The sequence below is a fragment of the Macaca mulatta genome, chromosome 9 (assembly GCF_049350105.2).
Source record: "Macaca mulatta isolate MMU2019108-1 chromosome 9, T2T-MMU8v2.0, whole genome shotgun sequence".
Taxonomy (NCBI): domain Eukaryota; kingdom Metazoa; phylum Chordata; class Mammalia; order Primates; family Cercopithecidae; genus Macaca; species Macaca mulatta.
The window spans coordinates 129576996-129596917 of record NC_133414.1 but is presented as its reverse complement, the minus strand read 5'-3'; the positions used below and the strand labels follow the sequence as shown (position 1 = coordinate 129596917).

At 47.7% G+C, this 19922-nt stretch overlaps 1 long non-coding RNA gene across 1 annotated transcript in view; it reads left to right on the top strand.

Moving 5' to 3' along the window:
• The window catches only part of LOC107000288 (uncharacterized), a 56871-nt gene extending 45009 nt beyond the window's left edge, over window positions 1-11862 (top strand). Inside the window, exons 3-5 of the long non-coding RNA XR_013398425.1 lie at window positions 4912-5000; window positions 6133-6559; window positions 9380-11862. This is a non-coding gene — a long non-coding RNA (uncharacterized LOC107000288). The remainder of the gene's footprint in view (window positions 1-4911; window positions 5001-6132; window positions 6560-9379) is intronic.
• The last annotated feature ends 8060 nt before the right edge of the window (window positions 11863-19922 follow it).

Below are 19922 nucleotides of genomic sequence, written 5' to 3'. Positions count from 1 at the left end.
TCTCCTCGGCCGACAGGCTCGCTCGCTGGGGGAAGAGGTTCATTCACTCAGCCAACAGGTTTTCTGGAGCAGGAAATATGTGTCAGCCAGAGTCCTAGGCACTTGGAATGATTCAGTGAACAAAACAGAGACCCGTATACCTGATTTTCTGGAGCTTATCATTTTTCAGAGGGTGACAGGCAATAGACAATATCACAAATACATGATACCATATGTTAGGAAGTGATCAATATGTGGGAAGATTTTTTTTTTAAGTAGAACGTGTAAGGGGGGTTGAAGTGCTCAATGGGGGAAGGAGAGTTGTAAAGAGTTTTCAGGGTCAGCCTCATTGAGAAGGCTGAAGCTTTTTGAACAAAAGCTTGAAGGAAATGAGGGAAATTTCCGTGGAGGAAGAGTGAGGCTGTCTGGGGAGATGAGAGTGCAAAGGCCCTGGGGTAGGAATGTGCTCGTGTCATTCAGAGAATACCAAGGAAGCCTGTGGTGCTGGAGAGAGTGGGCCACAGAGGAAAGGTCACGGTAGCGATCAGAAAGAGGGGAGGCCAGAAGGTGCAGGGTCTCGTGGGCCACGTTTAAGGGCCATGACTGTATTAGTCAGCTTGGTCTGCCATAACAAAATACCAGCTATTGCTGTAACATTTAGTTCCTCCATAAGAGAAAACCTGGTGGGCGTGTTGGCTCACACCTGTAATCCCCTTTGGAAGGCCAAGGCAGGTGGATCACTTGAGCTCAGGAGTTCGATACCAGCCTGGCCAACATGGTGAAACCCTATCTCTATCAAAAAAAGAAAAAAAAAAAAAAGAAATATGACAAAATAATATAACTTCCATTGACTTTTTTTTGACATATAATTTCATTTACTAGATACATGAACCAATCCTAAAATATGTGTGTTGCCCCTGTATTACAGATAGGTAAACTGAGGTTGAGTTATTGTATCACATGGGAAGCTGATAATTGAAACTAAGTCTGTCTAAATGTGATGTCTTAGCTCATTTTGTTAAGTCACCCCTACCTCCCTAAGGTATGTTTATTCCTCTCTGGATTTGATTTGCTAATATTTTGTTGAGGATTTTTGCATCTAAGTTCATGAGAGATGCTGGTCTGTGATTTTCTTTTCTTGTAAAATCTTTATCTGGCTTTGGAATCAAGGTTAAACCAGCTTCATAAAATGAATTGGGAAGTATTCCCTTCTCTTCTAGTTTCTGAATAACATGGTGTAAAATTCCTGGTTTTTTTTTTTTTTTAAGAATTCTCCAGAAAAACCATCTCTGAAGCTTTTTAAATTACAAAGTCCATTTCTTTCATAGTTTTTGAGCTATTCAGATCGTCTGTTTCATCTGGGTTGGGTTTTGATAGGTTGCAGTAATTACAGAATTGGTTCATTCCTTTTAAGTTGTTGAATTTATGAGCATAAAGTTGTTCAAAGCATCTGCTCATCATATTTTTAGCAACTACAGGATTTGTAGTGATATCCTCTGTCTCAACTCTGAGATTGTGGTAATATGTCTTCTCTCTTTTTATTTTTGTCAGTCTTTCTAGAGATGTATCAATTTTATTGTTTTTGAAGAACAATCTTTTTGTTTTATTGATTTTTCTCTATTATTTTCCTATTTTCAATTTATTTCTGCTCCTATTTTTATTTCCTTTCTTCTGCTTGCTTTGGGTGTAATTTTCTTCTTATTTTTCTAGTTTTATGAAGTGAGAACTTCGATTATTGATTTCAGATGTTTCCTCTTCTAATGTTAGCATCTAGTGTTATAAATTTTCCTCTCAGCACTGCTTTAGCTGCATCTCAGAGTTCTATGTGTTTTTAATTCCCTTTGAGACTCCTTCTTTGACCCATGAATTATTTAGAAGTATGCCATTTAACTTCCAAGTGTTTGAAGATTTTCCCATGGTCTTTCTGCCCTCTGAATTTTAGTAACTGTCTCTGATACTATTTCATTTCCATGAGAACAGGACATTATTTATTCTACCGCTACATCACTGATGATGGGAACAGAACAATAGTATGCTCTCAATAAATAAGGATGAATGAATGGTTGAAATAATTTAAAAATCAAAACACGGAAAACTGAAGCTTAAAAAGGAAGAGGAGGTCATCAGAAAGTTGATGGTGATTATAAGTGGGTGGAAAAATACGGTTACCTTTTATTTTCTTTTTATTTTATATTTTCCAAATTCTCTGCAATGAGCATGTCCTGCTTTTACCATCAGGAAAAGGAATTATAACAGTGGAAGTTGCCATTGCTGATCGTTTTCACCCTCTCCCTGGCAGGTCATATCAGAATGTGAGTTGCTAAAAAATACTGAAGATGACAGGACCTCAAAGGGCCCTTAAGAAGGTCCCAGAGCTGGCCGGGCGCGGTGGCTCAAGCCTGTAATCCCAGCACTTTGGGAGGCCGAGACGGGTGGATCACGAGGTCAGGAGATCGAGACTATCCTGGCTAACACGGTGAAACCCCGTCTCTACTAAAAAATACAAAAAACTAGCCGGGCGAGGTGGCGGGCGCCTGTAGTCCCAGCTACTCGGGAGGCTGAGGCAGGAGAATGGCGTGAACCCGGGAGGCGGAGCTTGCAGTGAGCTGAGATCCGGCCACTGCACTCCAGCCTGGGTGACAGAGTGAGACTCCGTCTCAAAAAAAAAAAAAAAAAAAAAAAAGAAGGTCCCAGAGCTGAATGGACCCAGACCCCTCAGAAGACAGGGAAGGACCTTGCTAGTCACCCAACTTTTGTAGGCTTGTAAGATTACTGCGACAATAACTTTCTCAATGAGATCATGCACCTTTTCAATCACAGGATCATTTTCATGTTTCTCCTCTAGGCACACAAAAGTCCTTAGAGATCTCATGAATTAGTGTTTATCCCAGGATATCTGGCTTGGCATTGTAAATAAAACGTCCATCTGCCTAAGTCCAGCCATCAAAATTACTTTGACAATTTACTCTGAGAAGCAGTATTAGCATTTGTTTTCAGGGTTCATGATGGGCAAAAGATTACTTAAAAATAGGAGGGAACAGAGAAGAGAGATCGTAGTTTTTTGGTCTTGTTTGTTTTTTTAAAAAAATATTGCCATCTCTTACATCTTTAGTCTCAGTCTCTTCATGATTTTTCAAGGCAATTTCTTTGGGAAGCCAAGTGGCTGAGACAATTTGATGATAACTCAACCAACCTGCATCACTACCTAAACAGTTTTTAGGTATAGACAGTTTCTAAAGATGAGTGAACATGCTTCTCCACTTTTGAAAATACTCCTGAAAACTTGGTTTCAATTTTTTCAACAAAGTGATTGCCCAGATCTGAAAATGTTTTTTCACCCTTTTCTGCTTTTGAGGTGAGGTGATTTCCTGCAAGGTCCAGGGATTTTGGAGGGCTCAGGATAAGGCAATTTTATGAACCGATGCCTGGGGGTAGTGCAGAATGCCATGAATGGGGATGTCCCACAAAAGGCAGGGAAGCGGATGTGGCAGCAGCTATGTCCTCTTTGGAGCTGAGCCACAGAGGGCATCAGGATCAGTGAGCGGATCTTTATCAGTCTGTCCGAATCTTAAAGAATAGCCAAGGACATGAGAATCTGGAAAACAATTACATAATCGAATTGGGGGAGAACTTGATTCTCCCCCAATGAAGAATCCACATCCCAGGCACAATTCATGTCAAATAACATAGGCTATGCTGAAACCAGCCAGAAATGGGGTCTTGTAATATAAACTAGTCTGTGTCTTACAAATCATTTGATTTCTATAATTCCTGGACACTTGATTGGCTAATTTTTTTCTGTTGCTGAGTTGACTGATTTGAATTCCTATGTCAAAAGGCATAGATTTTTTTATTCATTTAATTTGTATTGACACCCACTGTTCCACTTAATTCAAAATTATTCATTCCTCCATGGACCCCTGGTAGAGACCAACCTCAGCCACTTTGGGAGACTGCTCACCAAATGTCTCTAGTTCCCTGCTTTCTGAGCGTGTGAGGCTTCTCCTTCCCTGACTGTGACAGTTAGGCATGGCCACAAGCCCACTTTGGCCCATGAAATGTGTACAGAAGGGACACATTGGGCCAGTGAGTAATTCACTCCATACTCTCTCTTCTGTTGTAATTGGGGATGTGTGTGTTGAGAAGACACCATCGGGGGTCCCAAACTAACTATGACACGCACACCACTCCATGTTGACCTGCAATGGACAGGTAATGTGAACAAAAGAAAATATTTATTGTATAATGCTGCTGAGATCAGGTGGTTGTTACCTGCAACGTCACCTGCCCTCTCCTCGCTGATGCGCAAGCACACACACACGCACTTGTCCATATGTTTTGTATATACATTGTGCTGCTTGGGAAGGAGGTACTCTCTCTTTGCCACAACTCTCCCAACTGAGAATTCTCTTTTGTCCTGCCATGGGATTCCTGTGGCTAATTCACTGGATTTATTCATTTCTTGGTTGGTTTTCCATGTAAAAAGCCAAAGGAGACTTGGAACATATGTACCCCAGGGCGGTGGGTAAATCCAAGAGAGATGCAATCTCTGTCTCTAAGGGCTTACAAACTGGCTTGGCAGAAGACAGATCTAGGCAATATATAATAATGAAAACCACAGACGGGTGCTCCAGAGCAAAATGACAAGATGCTTGCATGGCAGCAGCTTTAAGAAGGAATGCATCAGGCGGGGTGCAGAGGGAATGTAAGAGCAGCTCTGGTCCCAGGTGACTCCTCTCAGCCTCTCCAGATCCACCCTTTGCCCCTCTCCACGCTGCTCTCTACCCCACGAGACTGACCTGTCTGTCCTATAGTAATAGACTGCTCCCGCTCTGGCTCTGGGCTGGGTCTGGTCAATGGGGTCTCTGATAGACTAGAAGGAAGTCGGTCAGTGAAGTTGGCATATTTATTCCCCTGTCTCTGTTCTCACAGGGTCATCTCAGGCTGGCTGCATGCCTCAGCTGAAGATCCCAGCTCCTGTCAATGCCACCTCTCCGCTTGACTGTCTCCTTCCAGACTCGGTAACTCTCTCCTGTCGGCACTTTAGGCCCAGGGGTGGTAAGAGCCCTGCACTGAGATCCCAGCTCCAGGATATCGCACCAGCCCTTTCAGTTTCCCTATACCCTGCCCACACCTTAGTCAAGGCAGGTGTGGGCAGGATACACATTTTTTTTAAGGGACTCCTTAAAGCATCCTAATTTGAGTGTGCTTCTGTTTCCCGATAGTCCCTGACCACTAGATCTCACTTTAGGGAGCCAGCAGTAAAAAGGAAATGAATGCTTTTTCTAATTATAGGGTCAGTTGGTAAAAGAGGCGGAAAGCTTTTAAAAATGATTCATTCTTCATTAAGAAATGAGTTATTAAATGCCTTTGCTTCTCCCCAGCCAAAGTGAAAGATTCTTCTCTAGAGTTTTAAAAAACGTTGGAGGCCAAGTATTGGCCTCTTTGCACCTGTGATGAGCAAATGGGCTGTCCTGGAGCCTTTGTTTCCCAAAGTCCTTCACCAATACTGAGGCACAGAGGCCAGCCAGGATGTCACTTCACCACCAAGGAGCTGCCCCAATCCCCCCTTATCTGGCAAAGTTGACACCAGAATTCCAAACACTGTTTTTAACTTGAGCCCGAGAGCAGAACCTAATTTCCAGATGCTCAAGGAAAATTGTAACCCTTCTTTGGAGTTTCCGTATTTAGCATAGAGCTGCTGGAGAAGGAGGCGCTGTCTCTTTGCCATAACTCTTCCAACTAGGGATTCTCTTTTTTCCTGCAGTGGGATTCCTGTGGCTAATTCACTGGATTTAGTCATTTCTTGGTTTTCCACGTGCAAAGTCAAAGGACACTTGGGTCTGGAGGTGCTCTAGGCCCTGTCCTCTGTTCCCAATTCCCAGGGACCCTCATGCCTTAGCTGTCTCCAACTCTGGAGAGGTGCAGCCGGGAAGAGGCTGGTACCTGGAACCCCAGCGTTTCCCAAAGCAGCTGGAAGACGCGAACACATGATTACAGCTGCTGGGACTGGATCCGGGGGGCGGTTCAGCTCAGGCATGCCAGGATATAAAGAGAGAGGAAGTGCAGACGGCAATTTGGAAGATTTAGGAGTTCTTGGGCTGTCATCGGGTTTTATGTGTTGTCATTGACATATGTTTGTCTTCTCTCCAGAGCAGGTATGAGCTGGGAAGAATGCAGGCAGGGCATGCCCGTGTGCCAGTTCTGCACAGCTGGAGAGATGAGGCAAGACGTGGAGGAGAAGCCGGGGATTGTCTGGAAGTCTAAGGGTGTTGTTTGCCCCTTGGGCTGCAGAAGATGCATGCCAGGACCTGGGGTGGCACCACCAGGAAGCAACAGAGAGGAGATAAAACTCACAGCAGACAGATTTGCCTTAACAACAACTGTCTTGAATTAAAACACGCTTTTCAAGAAAACAAATATCAGTTCAATCAGCAAATAGCAGAGAAGTTTCTCATCATAAAGGCAAAGAAGGGCCCAGTTGCTGACCAGTGTAAGAGCTTCAGAAGAGGAGAGGGGAGATGAGATGGCCAGAAGGAGCAAGAGCACCATACATCCCTGGACAACCTCATTCTAATGGGTCAGGAACTGGGACGTGCATTTTGGAGTGCAGGAGAAGTGGCAACTCACAAATGCTAGATTTTCTTCTAGAGATGACCAAGCTGTAGTTCTCAAAGCAGTGGCACTAGGACAGAAAACTCTCACACTTTGACATGCACACACAGCCCCTGAGGATCTCGTTAACATGTAGATTCTGATTCCGTAGGTCGGGCTGAAATTCTGCATTTCCAACAAGCTCCTAGATGAGGTCCATTTTGCTGGTCCATGAATCACACTTAGGATAAGTAGCAAGGCATAGGAGGATACTGACTTTGCTCAGTGATGCTTGTGCTTCCCTCCAAACTAAAATAAAACAAAAGCAGATATCAATGGCCCAATTCAACAGCCTGAGAATTTTGGTGATAATGACCCAAGCCCTGGCCTGGTGACCAGGTGGCTGCTCAGGGAGCTCCATCTCCAAATTCCTTCCCTTCCTGCCTCCCCTCCAAGAGTGAGTAATGTGCCAGAGTTCATTGGGGTCTGCTGTCCCCAGGGAAAGGTGGCCCAGTCACCAAGTGCAAGTGTATAGAATGGCTCACCTAGAAACATGACTTGCCACTCACTATCATTCATTCATTTCTGCAACAAACGCTTCCTGAGCACATGCTGTCCACCAGGCCCTGAGCTCAGCTCTGGGGATACAGGATGGATGGCAGATTGTGCTCCCAGTCAGCCTGCTGGAGCACATATGAAAAGCAATACGGATGTTTTGATTTATTATCGTATTGATCATTATGATGGTAGCTTATACTTTTGGAAGGCCTGCCGTCCATTAGCCATTGTGCTAAGCACATGATATGGGTAATCTCATTAATCCTCACAACAACCTATGTGGCAGCTACTATTATTAAAGCCACTTCAAAGAGGAGGGAACTGAATCTCAGAGAGGGTAAGTAACTTGCACAAGGACACCAGCTAGTCTGAGGAGAGGAACTAGGAGGAATGGCCAGGCAGGCTGTCAGCCTCTGTCCCCACGTGCTCCGTCTGAGTGTCTGCTGGTGGGCACATTCCCTCCCTGGAGAGAGAGCTCCTGGGAGCTGATGGCAGCACTGAGTGAGTCTGGAATGTGATGGGAGTGCATTAGATGACGTTGGTGATCTGATGAGTACACAGGTGTCACATTGCAATGACTTCACGCATATATCTCCCCTGAATGGACAGAGATTCAGCAGAGGCCAGGCGCATGAGTTTCTGGCCCAGTGTCCCCCTCTTTCCCCTGCAGAAAGCCAGGGACACACTGCTTGGCTTTGCTACACCTTGCTAGGCAAAGGCAGTATATTCTCCCTCTCCTTGGCCTCCCTGGCTGTCCACATATCCACACCCACTCACACACACATGCACGTGATCATACACATTACCCAAGCCCACATGCCCACAGACATGCTCACACTCACACTCACATGCACGTGATCATACACATTACCCAAGCCCACATGCCCACAGACATGCTCACACTCACACTCACATGCATACACTGCCATGCACAACACACATACATACATTCACACACACTCGCCCGCACACACACACACACACACACACACACTCTTCTGATGGCCAGTCTTTTGGGGGTATGTTGACACTGCGAAACAGGTGAAACAAAGTCTTTGCCAATCCCTGCTTTGGGCCTATTATGCTTGTTTTATAGTTTAACTCTCAAAAGACAACTTTATTTATTTTCCAGAATCTTTCAGGTTCCCAGCCAGGTGCAGTGGCTCACACCTGTAATCCCAGTACTTTGGGAGGCCAAGGCGGGCAGATCACCTGAGGTCAGAAGTTTGAGACCAGCCTGGCTAACATGGCGAAACCCAGTCTCTACTAAAAATACAAAAATTAGCCAGGCGTGGTGGCACACACATGTAATCCCAGCTACTCAGGAGGCTGAGGCAGGAGAATCGCTTGAACCCGGGAGGTGGAGTTTGCAGTGAGCCAAGATCATGCCACTGCACTCCAGCCTGGGCAACAGAGGAAGACTCCATCTCAAAAAACAAAAACAAAATCATTTAGGTTCCCTAGGGGCCCCTCACTGTGTCCTGGATTCCATTCCACTTTTAGAGTCCCAAACAGCTTGTATGGCCACTTCCCTTGACACCCAAACCAGATAGGAGTCTTAAATGGCACAGAGTCTTGATGGTTCCTTTAAAAAGAAATCTACTCTCAATGGGAAGTTGGATAACTTCGCATCCGGATTTCATCCTTCTTGGGCTTTGGTGGCTGCTGTTTGTTTTTTTGTTCAGGAGAATCTCTCCTAGCCAACGTCGATTTCACTAACACAGTGGTTAACCTTTGCTGTCTACTCTTGCATCAATCTGCTGCCTACCTCATGCTGAGCCACGCTGCTTGCTGGCATTCCTTTTGGATTTTCAATTTACTACCCAACTACCAGTCCTAATAACATCAGATAAAAAGGCTTCTGCGGTGCTGCGCTTGTGTTCAAAAACTATGAATGCCATCAACCCAGAGTTGAGTCCAGCCTCAGAGAGACAGAATATAAATACCCAAGTGGCCCTGGGCCACTGAGTTCCTCAGACATTATGTGCTATGGGAGTTCCAGAAAGGGGGATTGCATGATTTTGAGTGCAGAAGGCTTCCTGGAGGAGGCGAGATTTCTGATGGGCCTCTGTTATGAGCTAAATTGAGTCCATCCCAAAATTCAGATGTTCAAATCCTAACCTGTAGTACCTAAGAATGTGATCTTATTTGGAAGTAGATGCATAGCAGAGGTAATTCGTTCAGATTAGGTCATAGTGGAAGAGGGTGGACCCCAATCCGATATAACTTGTGTCCTTATAAAAAGCAGAAATTTGAAGACAGACACACAAGAAGATGAACACAGAGACTGGGCTGATGCAGCTACAAGCCAAGGAACGCCAAAGATTGCCAGCAAAGCACCAGAGCCAGGGAGAGACCTCAAACAAATTCTCCCTCCCAGCAAAAAGGAGGAAGGAAGGAACCTCCAAAAGAAGCAGGCCAGGCACGGTGACTCACACCTGTAATCCCAGCACTTTGGGAGGTTAATGCAGGTGAATCACCTGAGGTCCGGAGTTCGAGACCAGCCTGGCCAACATGGTGAAACCTCATCTCTACAGAAAAATACAAAAAGTAGCCAGGTGTAGTGGCGTGCACCTGTAGTCCCAGCTACTCAGGAGGCTGAGGCAAGAGAATCGCTTGAATCCAGGAGGCGGAGGTTGCAGTGAGCTAAGATCGCGCCGTTGCACGCCAGCCTAGGCGACAGAGCGAGACTTCATCCCACAAAACAAAAAAGAACCCTGCTGACACCTGGATTTCAGACTTCCAGCCTCCAGAACTGTGAGATATTACATTTCTGTCATTTAAACACCCAGTTTGTAGTACTTTGTTACAATAGCCCTAGTGAGTTAATACAGCCTTGAAGGACAGGTAGGAATTTGTGATGCACAGAGAAAGCAAACTGGCCACGGTTGTTGAAATTAATAGAATCGAAGTGCCCCTATCACTACCAACCCAGGCCATCACTTACAAAGCTGTTCAACGTGATGCAGCCGCATGAGAAGGTCGGAGGGCCAGGGCAGGAGATGGGCTCCAGGTGGGCCTGGGCTGCCTGCAGAGCCAGCTTGCCCTGCTGCCTAGTTGCCAAGGAGCACCTGTGGCTAGGAGGAGGCACCCAGGAAGAAAATTTGGCCACATCCCTGCCTGCCTCCCTGGCCGTGGGTGATGCTCTCTGCCAGCTGGCCCAGCTCCCCCACCACATACCTGGCTGGGAGTCAGTAGGAAAACAGTGTGTGTTTGTAGGGCTCTGCACTGAAGGGCATTAGATTCATGCAAAGGCTAATAAATTAGAGATAAGCGGGATTTGTCGATTTGCTGGAGGTTAGAGCTGCAGGATCAGCGTCAGCGCTGGGTCTTTTCCATGGCCCCAGGCTGGCTCAGGTGTGAGCTGAAGAGGGAAAACTGTCTGTTTAGGTTGCATTGGGTTCCCCTAAAAGATCTGTTGAAGTCCTAACCTCGGGTACCTCTGTGCTATTTGGAAACAGGCTCTTTGCAGATGTAATCAAGGAAAGATGAGGCAACACTGGACTTAGTCAGGCCCTAATCCAGTGACTGGTGTCCTCATAAGACAAGAGAAATCTGGACACAGACACACAAAGAGGAGAAAGCCATTCAAAGACACAGAGACACACGTACACAGGGAGAACACCATGGGACAACGCAGACACAGATCGGAGTGACACAGCTGCAAACCTAGGAGCGCCAAGATTGGCAGCAACCTCCTGGGGCTGGAAGAGGCAAGAAGGAGCCTCCCCTAGAGCCTTCGGAGGGGACATGCACAGCTGACGCCTTGATTCCAGACTTCTGATCTCCGGAAGCACGGGAGAACAGATTTCCCTTGTTTGAAGGCACCCAGTTTGTGGTCCTTCATCATGGCAGCCCTCAGGAATGGATACAGGCCCTTCCCTGCCTGCCTGGTGGAGCAGCCTCCATGGGGAGCCTTTGCCAGCAGGAAGAGGCCCCACATGGAGCTCGGACCCACCTCAGAGGAACTTCTCTCAGCACTTAGCCAGGGCCTGTCAGATCAAGGGTAGGTGGTCTAGGCTGATTGAAGGAATGGCATTTAGTCTTTAAAATGAAAGCGTGTTGCCTGGCTTGGTTAGTTTTGAACTCTGTAGTTCATCAAGGACTGCGTTACCCGAATATCCTCTGCAGAACACCAGTTCCATAAAGTGCTTCACACACACCAATTCTATAACGTAGTATGTTTTGGAAAGGCTACATACTACTACAGGCCCTTTTACCGATTAGCAATGCCCGTGAGCGCACTAAAGCCTGAGAGATTCTGCAGTAAAGAAGCCTATTTCACTTTGTTTAACCAAGTATTTCTCAAATTTGTTTGATCATATGTGGCAGAAAATGCTAAGTGTCTAGCATTCTTCATTTCCCTCTTCTTCCTTTAACATGGAACCCCTGATGTTTTTAGCTTGGCACATCGCCACCCAGAATAAAAACTACCTTTCCCAGATTTCCTGCAGCTAGGGGCAGCCCTGGGATAAATTCTGGACAATGAAATACAGGCAAAAGTAAATCATATATGATTTTCATGAAGGGACCTTAAAGGGAAGTGTACCCTTCTTTTCCCCACACATTCCTCCTCCTGTCTGAAATGCAGATGCAATTGCTGGCATTTGAGCAGCCATCTTGGGCCATGCGGTAGCTTCTTATGGATGATGTAGGACTAATTCAGGGGTCTAGATTTACCTCCAAACTTTGTTTATCTACAAAAAATAAAACTCTATCTTCTTTAAGCTACATGATCGGGCATTTTCTGTCCCATACAGCCAAACATAATGTTGCCTGATGCACCCTGAAGCCCTCTTGTCCACATCACCTAATTCTGCAGGATATTATTGCAGAAATCTTGACCATTTAGAATATGGAAAAGGCACACGAAACCTGGAGCATTTTCAACTCAGTCCTGATTTTCCCTGCCTCCACCTCAGCGTGCGTGAACTAAAACTGTTTCTGCAAGATGTTGTTGCAGAAATACTGATCATCTAGAACATATGGTGAGCAAAGCCTGTGGCCAGGGCAGGAACTGATCCCAGGGTCTCATCCTCCACTGGAGTCATGGAGTGGTTGCATCCAGCTGGAAGGGCAGGGCAAGAAAAGGCAAATGTCAGGCCCTGAGAAAGTGGGTGACCTACAGGCCTGACTGCCACCCCGTACCCCACAGTCAGGGCAGCAGGAGCATGGCGTTCCTATGGCCTCCCTACCAACCTCACGTGGCTCCTCCTCTCTCACACTCACTATTCTTTGGCCACATTGGCTGCCCTTCAGTCCTTCCAGACTGTCCTCCGTGGGGCCTCCCAACACGGTCCCTCCACCTGTAATTCTGCTCACTCCTGGCTGCCACCCATCTCTCCCTATCAGCTCCTTTTCGCCTTTTGGGTCTCAGCCTCGACGTCCTTCCTCAGAAACCCTCCATCCTCACCCTGTATGAAGCAGCCCTCCAGCCCTCCTGTCCCTCTGCATAGCCTACTTGAACACAACACTGACTGTATTGTGGGTCTGTTGACCGATTTGTTTTCCTAATCCCCCCCGGCCATCCAAGTTGAAGAGGGCACAGTCTTTGCATGTTCTGCTCATCACTGTGTACTCAGCACCTAGCACAGAGTTGTTGCCCCATAAAGATTTGCTGACAAGCTGTCCATGGGTGAATTCCAAAAGCCTTGGGGCCCCAGCTGGGTGACTGTGTCCTGAGCCAGAATTTCATTGCAGTCTTGCAAAAGTGCCAGTGACAAATCTGTTCATCAGCACAAAACAGACACTGCTGCACTGGGTGTGTCCTCACCCACACCCTCACCTAGGGGCCATCAGTCAGGCCCTGTGTACCATGTCTCACTAGCTCAGGCCATCACTCCCTCCCTGTCTTGCAGCTGTCGGGGGACAGGGGAGGGGGCATGAAAGAAGGATCTGATATGTTGTGCACTGAACATGGTAAAAGTAACATAAGCAATCCAAGGACATACTGTGAGAAGCCCATCTTCCTCCCTCCTGGCACCCCAGCCTCCCAGTTACCTTCTCAGAGGCAATCACTGTCCCCAGCGTCTTCGTTGTCCTTCCAGAGGTGTTTCCACGTATACACGAGCACACACATCAATAGGATTTTCTTATTAAAATGTGAGCATGTTATGCACATTATCCTGCACCTTGTCATTCACTTGCTCTGCTTTTCAACCTAATATATGTTAGAGATCCACCTACATGAGGCTGCCTCATTCCTTCGACCAGATCACATGTTGGCATTTTATTGTATGACTGATGCCTCAGCCCCCCAGTGAGGTGGGCTAATGAGATATCTCATTTCTCACCTAAATAAAGAATGCCTTGTGAATACCTCTTTGCACACATGTGGGAGTGTGTCAGATGAATACCCATAAGTGGAGTTGTTAGGCCAACAGGTATGTGCCCTTTAGCTTCTGTTAGATAGTGCCACAGTGCCCTCCTAAGACGTTCTGCCAGCGGGCCCTCTCATCCGGAATGTATGTGATGGGGAACGTGTGTCCCCATCTCCAGCACATGGAATCTTCTAACCCCACTCCAATCCTGTTTGGGCTGGTCTGTGCCCCCTAGCCACCACTGCCTACCTACTCTCCCTCCCTCCGTGGAACCCAGGCTCCTACCTGCCCTCTGCTCTTGAAATTCTAGAAATCCTTGCCTTTAGGCCTGCATGCTTTGTCTAGCATCTCTCTTCAACACTGACCCACACGGAGGCCCAAAAGTGACCATGATCCTGTTGCCTGGGAGAGTAGGCAAACTCCCAGAATTCTCTCACTGTGAAACGCACTTGTCTGGAAGATGTAAGTGTCTATGAAGTTCTGGAAAGCAGTCCCATGCCGAGGGAAACATGCCCTTGTGAAAGTGTTTCACAACAAGCAGTTGAAGCCAGCAGAAGGCATGTTCCATGGCTGTCTACAGTGTGGATCTGTCATCCCCTGACCTGAGTCACTGGACTTGGAATGGGGGTGGCATCCTGATGATAATTTGACCTTTGACCTTTAACTCCCAACCTGTTAGTGAAGAGTCTTTTTTTTTTTTTTTTTTTTCTGAGATGGAGTTTCGCTCTTGTTACCCAGGCTGCTGGAGTGCAATGGCACGATCTCGGCTCACCGCAACCTCTGCCCCCTGGGTTCAAGAGATTCTCCTATCTCAGCCTCCCCCGTAGCTGGGATTACAGGTGCCCATCACCACTCCTGGCTAATTGTTGTATTTTTAGTAGAGACGAGGTTTCACCATGTTGGCCAGGCTGGTCTCAAACTCCTGACCTCAGGTGATACGCCCGTCTCAGCCTCCCAAAGTGCTGGGATTACAGGTGCGAGCCACTGCTCCTGGCCAAGAGTCTTCTTTACTAATCATCTTCATCATTCATCATCTTCACTCACCACCTTCAGGCATGGTTCAAGGCATTAGAGAGAGTATCATGACGACAGGCAGGACTCCCAGGTCTGAGCCAGCCTTGGCTTCACCTGCCTGAGTGACCTCAGAATGTCTCTCCCTTCTCTGGGCCTCAGATTCCTCCTCTAGAATGGGAGACGTTGGCCTTGGGATGAGCCCTGGGGTCCCAGCCCTAACAGGGGCCTTCCCAGCTAACCCCAGGCTATCACACAAAGGGGGGCTGTAGAAGCCGGACTCCTGCCTGGTCAGTGCTCAGGTCAGCCCTCTATCACTGAGTCCCAGGTGGGGCTCAGAGCAGCCGGCTCAGAGCGGCTAACTGGCTCTGTGTTCCTCTAGCACACTTTGTTTTTTGTTTGGTTTGTTTTGTTTGAGACAGAGTTTCACTCTGTCGCCCAAGCTGGGGTACAGCCTCCGCCTTCCAGGTTCAAGTGATTCTGGTGTTTCAGCCTCCCAAGTAGCTGGGATTCCAGGCATGCATCACCACGCCTGACTAATTTTTGTATTTTTAGCAGAGATGGGGTTTCATCATGTTGGCGGGGCTGGTCTTAAACTCCTGACCTCAAGCGATCCACCCACCTCGGCCTCCCAAAGTGCTAGGATTACAGGCATGAGCCACCACCCCCAGCTTCTTAATGTACACTTTAAACTTTGCAAAAGTATTCAAGGGCTTCCCTTGCCGTTCTATGACAATCTGTCCTTCTCCTTTTGCCCAATATCCCCTGCCCCTAGTCTCAAACACCCAGATATACTTTTTTAAAATTATAAACATGGCCCATTCTCAAACCTCTAAACAGAGGCCACAGGTAAAACTCCCTCCCAGCCACCAGCACCCCAGGGAGAATTTCACCTCTTGTTAAGGACACATCTTAGGGCAGCTAATCTGAAAACAGGGCCTGGGGGTCCAGTGGAAGCACCTGCTCATCCAGGGCTCAGTTTGGTCCCCAGCACTGGGCAGGACACCCCCACACAGACTCGGGAGCCCAGGCACTGTGACCCTTGAGAAAGAATCAGCCCAAGATCAAAGCCCCATGATGGAACTGAGTCGTTGTGCCTAGGAAGGAAGATGGAGATGCCTGGAGTCAGGTGACCGAGACCCACCTCAAAGAGGGGCCACAGCCCAGAAGGCTGCTGGCCTGCAGCTCAGCCGGAGAGCCTCAGGGTTCCTAAGTTCCTTCTGGCTGCAGGTGAGGCTTGTATCCTTGGGTTCAGCCTGGAGAGGTGGAAGCAGGCGAGCACTCTCAGAGGTGACTGGGATGGTGGTGGGAGTCAGATTCCTAAAGACAAGCTTACCAGGACCTAGGAGGTCATGCCTGGTCTGCAAGGAAGACACTGTGGTTGGAGGCAGCTGGACTGCAACAGGTCCACCTGGTACAAATCCCCTCTTCTTCATCTGTGAGCTGGAAAGAACCTCCCTGGAGCCACTAGATGGCAAACGGGCTAGCTCAGGTTAAAGCCCTCACCACCAGATGGGCAATCGGACTAGCTCAGGTTAAAGCCTTCACCACCAGATGGGCAATTGACTAGCTCAGGTTAAAGCCTTCACCACCAGATGGGCAAACGGACTAGCTCAGGTTAAAGCCCTCCCCACCAGATGGGCAAACGGGCTAGCTCAGGTTAAAACCCTCACCACCAGATGGGCAAACGGGCTAGCTCACCACCAGATGGGCAAACGGGCTAGCTCAGGTCAAAGCCTTCACCACCAGATGGGCAAATGGGCTAGCTCAGGTTAAAGCCTTCACCACCAGATGGGCAAACGGGCTAGCTCGGGTTAAAGCCTTCACCACCAGCTGGGCAAATGGGCTAGCTCGGGTTAAAACCCTCACCACCAGCGGGGCAAATGGGCTAGCTCAGGTTAAAACCCTCACCACCAGATGTCAAACAGGCTAGCTCAGGTTAAAGCCCTTACCACCAGACGGGCAAATAGGCTAGCTCAGGTTAAAGCCCTCACCACCAGACTGGCGAACCGACCAGCTCAGGTTAAAGCCCTCACCACCAGACGGGCAAACGGGCTAGCTCAGGTTAAAGCCCTTGCCATCCGCATGGTACATTCACACGTGGTATAACAATGCCTTCCTTTTGCTCTATACTTGGCATGTATGTGCCCAATTTATAGATTCAGGCTGGCCTGTGCTCAACTCCCAGCCCCTCTATAAACAAGCTGGCCTCAGGAAGCCTCTTGAACTCTTTGAGCCTGTTTTCCCATCTGTAAAATGGGCAGGATAACAGTGCCTGCCCCATAAGACTTGTGAGAGTCAACAAGAGAATGTACACACAATGCTTGGTGGCCTGTGGGCACAGAGGCTACTCTCTTACTAAAGATTAAATGCACTGTTGCCTTTTGAGGAAGTGCCTCCTTGCCACTGCCATTTCTGCCCCTGTCTCATCCTGCTGGAGACTCAAAATATCTGAGGGAGGCTGGCTGCGGTGGTTCATGCTTATAATCCCAGCATGAGTCTTTGGGAGGCCGAGGCAGGCAGATCACTTGAGGTCAGGAGTTCAAGACCAGCCTGGCCAACATGGCAAAACCCCATCTCTGCTAAAAATACAAAGATTAGCTGGGCATGGTGGTGCATGCTTGTCATCCCAGCTACTCGGCAGGCTGAGGCAGGAGGATCGCTTGAACCCAGGAGGCAGAGGTTGCAGTGAGCTGAGATCGCACCACTGCACTCCAGCCTGGGCGACAGAGTGAGACTCCATCTCAGGAAAAAAAAAAAAAAAAAAGTCTGAGGGGCCCTCTCATTCCCCTGCAGAATCAAGCAAAGCCCTGGTTAGGAGGGCTGGTCACTGTCCCCAGTCTTGGCTCCCTGGAGAGAAGAAACAGTGCCTCCCCAGGTGTCTGAGGAGGGGAAGAGGAGCCTTCCAAGGGAGCACTAGGATATTTGTCTCTTTCCCCTTCCCTGCCTCTCTTTGCTGGCCTAACGTTCATTGAGCCCCTGCAGTAAGTCATACTTTTTGGGGGAAAGAGGACAAGAATCGTCAGGAAGGATTCAGACCTAGTTGGAGACATGCACCCAGAGAGAGAGAGACAAATAACACACCACAAGACAGCCATCCCTCTCTTCAACAAACAAGCACAGCAAAACTCTCCAACCAGCTTCTGCCTTAGGAGTCAAGGATACAAAAATGAATGAGACACTGTCCCTGTCCTCAAAATGTTCACCATCTAATAATATAATTCCACTCAGCAACTGAGGGCTTCCAGGGGCTTTGCATGCTTTGTTTCATTTGTAATCCTCACTTACTCTCATGCAGGAGATCCTAGTATCCCCATTTTGCAGACAAGGAACCTAAGACTCTGGAATGTGTCCAAGGTCTGAATAATCACCACTCGGTGTCCAAAGTGCTCTAACTAGAGCCTCCACACATCGCCTTGGGAGCTTCAGACTGACTTCAGAGCAGCGCAGATTGTGGTCAGGGAAGAACAGTGTCTGAGGTGCTTCTTAAATGACTCAGTCTCCAGCAGGCCAGGCAAGGCAAGGAATTTCTGGAACAGGATAGTATATGCAAAACACCTGGGTGTAAAAGAACACAGTTAGGGGGCATGAGCTATTTGCTCAATTCTAAAATCTAAGAGGTTTTCAAGGTAATGGTGGGAGACGTAGCTGTGAAGGGAGGCAGAAGCAAGAGCTTTGAACAGAAACCTAAAAAGTAGAACTTCTGGAGGCAATAGGGAGTCATTGAAGGTTGTTAAGCAGGGGAGAGAGCATCTCAAAGATCACAGGTCAGTAGAATAAACCATATTGTCAGGGCTCTGAGTGATGGGAGAGAAGAACACGGGTAGAGTGAGCCAACAAGGTTCCTAGAGGCAGGGCACTCCAGTTAGGCCCAATGCTCAGATGAAGGTAGCATGTTGATAGGAAAAGGCAATGGTCAAATTAAGCCATGAACATGGCACATGAAACCTGGAACATTTTAGACTCAAGTCCTGGATTTCCCTGCCTCCATCTCAGCATGGGCAAACTGAAAAAGAAACAGCTGAGAAAGTATCAGATGTATTAAATCCATGGAGTTCCTGTCTCGGGCTCTTGGGCTCTCCCTTTCATGCTATATTTAGATGTTCCAGAATTCTCTGCTCAGGCTGTCCCACACCCCCTCAGAAGACTTAGCATGTTTCCTGGGCTCCCCCAGCCTTTGCCCACCCTATCAAGCTTCCTGTCTGACCCCAAGACATATTTTCCAACCAGGGTTTGAGGGACTCCAGGTGGCCTAGCCCCTCTTCTCCCTGGGATCTGGATTCCACAAAGAACCAGCCAGAATTCGGCATTATTCTCCTCATGAAGAAAAGAAAGCCTCAATTCTTTTTTTGGCTGGGTTTTTCACCATAACTGGTTTTCATTAGCTTTTCAAGTGGAAAATAAATTTTCCCCAATGGAACATTGCCATTTATTTGCAGAAAGTCATCATTCATTTCATATTTTTTTATGCTGAATGACCCAAGCCCAAGTCTGCTGAGGCTCTGTCCAGGGCCCTCAGGGAGTGTGATTTAGAAACCTTCCTGGCAGGCACCATTTGAGGAGACAGTGTCCAGTTGCCTCCTATTAAACCTGCAGGGTTGAGAAAACTCACTTGCCTTTCCAGTCCAAGTCCTAGTTCACCTGGCAAAGAAGTACCTTCTCAAAGTCTCGTATTCCTCCTAGCCTCTCCTCACTCTGGTGCTAAAAAGAGAAGGAAAAAGTAAACAAAACCAGGAAAGTACTCCAGTTGATCAAATGCCAAGTGATGTTGTTCTGTGGAGGCAGAGGGGGGCCACCTGGCACAATTCTCCCACAAAGGAGCCAACTCTACCGGGGCTGAGACCAAGAGAGGTCTGGATTCCCAGGCCAGCCCCAGGGCATTGGGCAGCGGGTTAGGATACTTAAGGAGAGGCAAATTAGGCAAGAAGGAGAAAGACAGGAAGTGGAGAAATAGGAAGCAGAGAGACAGGAAGTGGAGAGATAGGAAGCAGAGAGACAGGAAGTGGAGGGACAGGAAGTGGAGTATCCAGCAAGGGCCAATGTTGGACAACATTCCTTTGCCAGCTGCGCTCCCCATGCAACAGGATGAGGAGATTTTAAGCCTCTACCAGAAAAACTCAAGTCTGGAGATAATTTAATTTTTCCTGGGTCTCTCCCAGCCATCTCCAGAGTTTTGTGAAATTTTCCACCTACTTCCTGTGTGTATGGAAACTCAGCCTCCATTTTAGAAACTCCATTCCCAATAGGGGTTCTGCACCCCCACCCATGCTTTTTGTTTGTTTGTTTTTGGTTATCCTGGAGGTTTTGTGGATTAAGATGTGTGAGATGAGGAGTTTATAGGGACTGGTTGGAGGAATGGCCTCCCTACCACCCACATACCAACACACACATCTACACACACACGCTGTTGTGCAGAAAATGTTTCTTGGATGGCTGAGCAAAGAATCAGGTATTCAGATG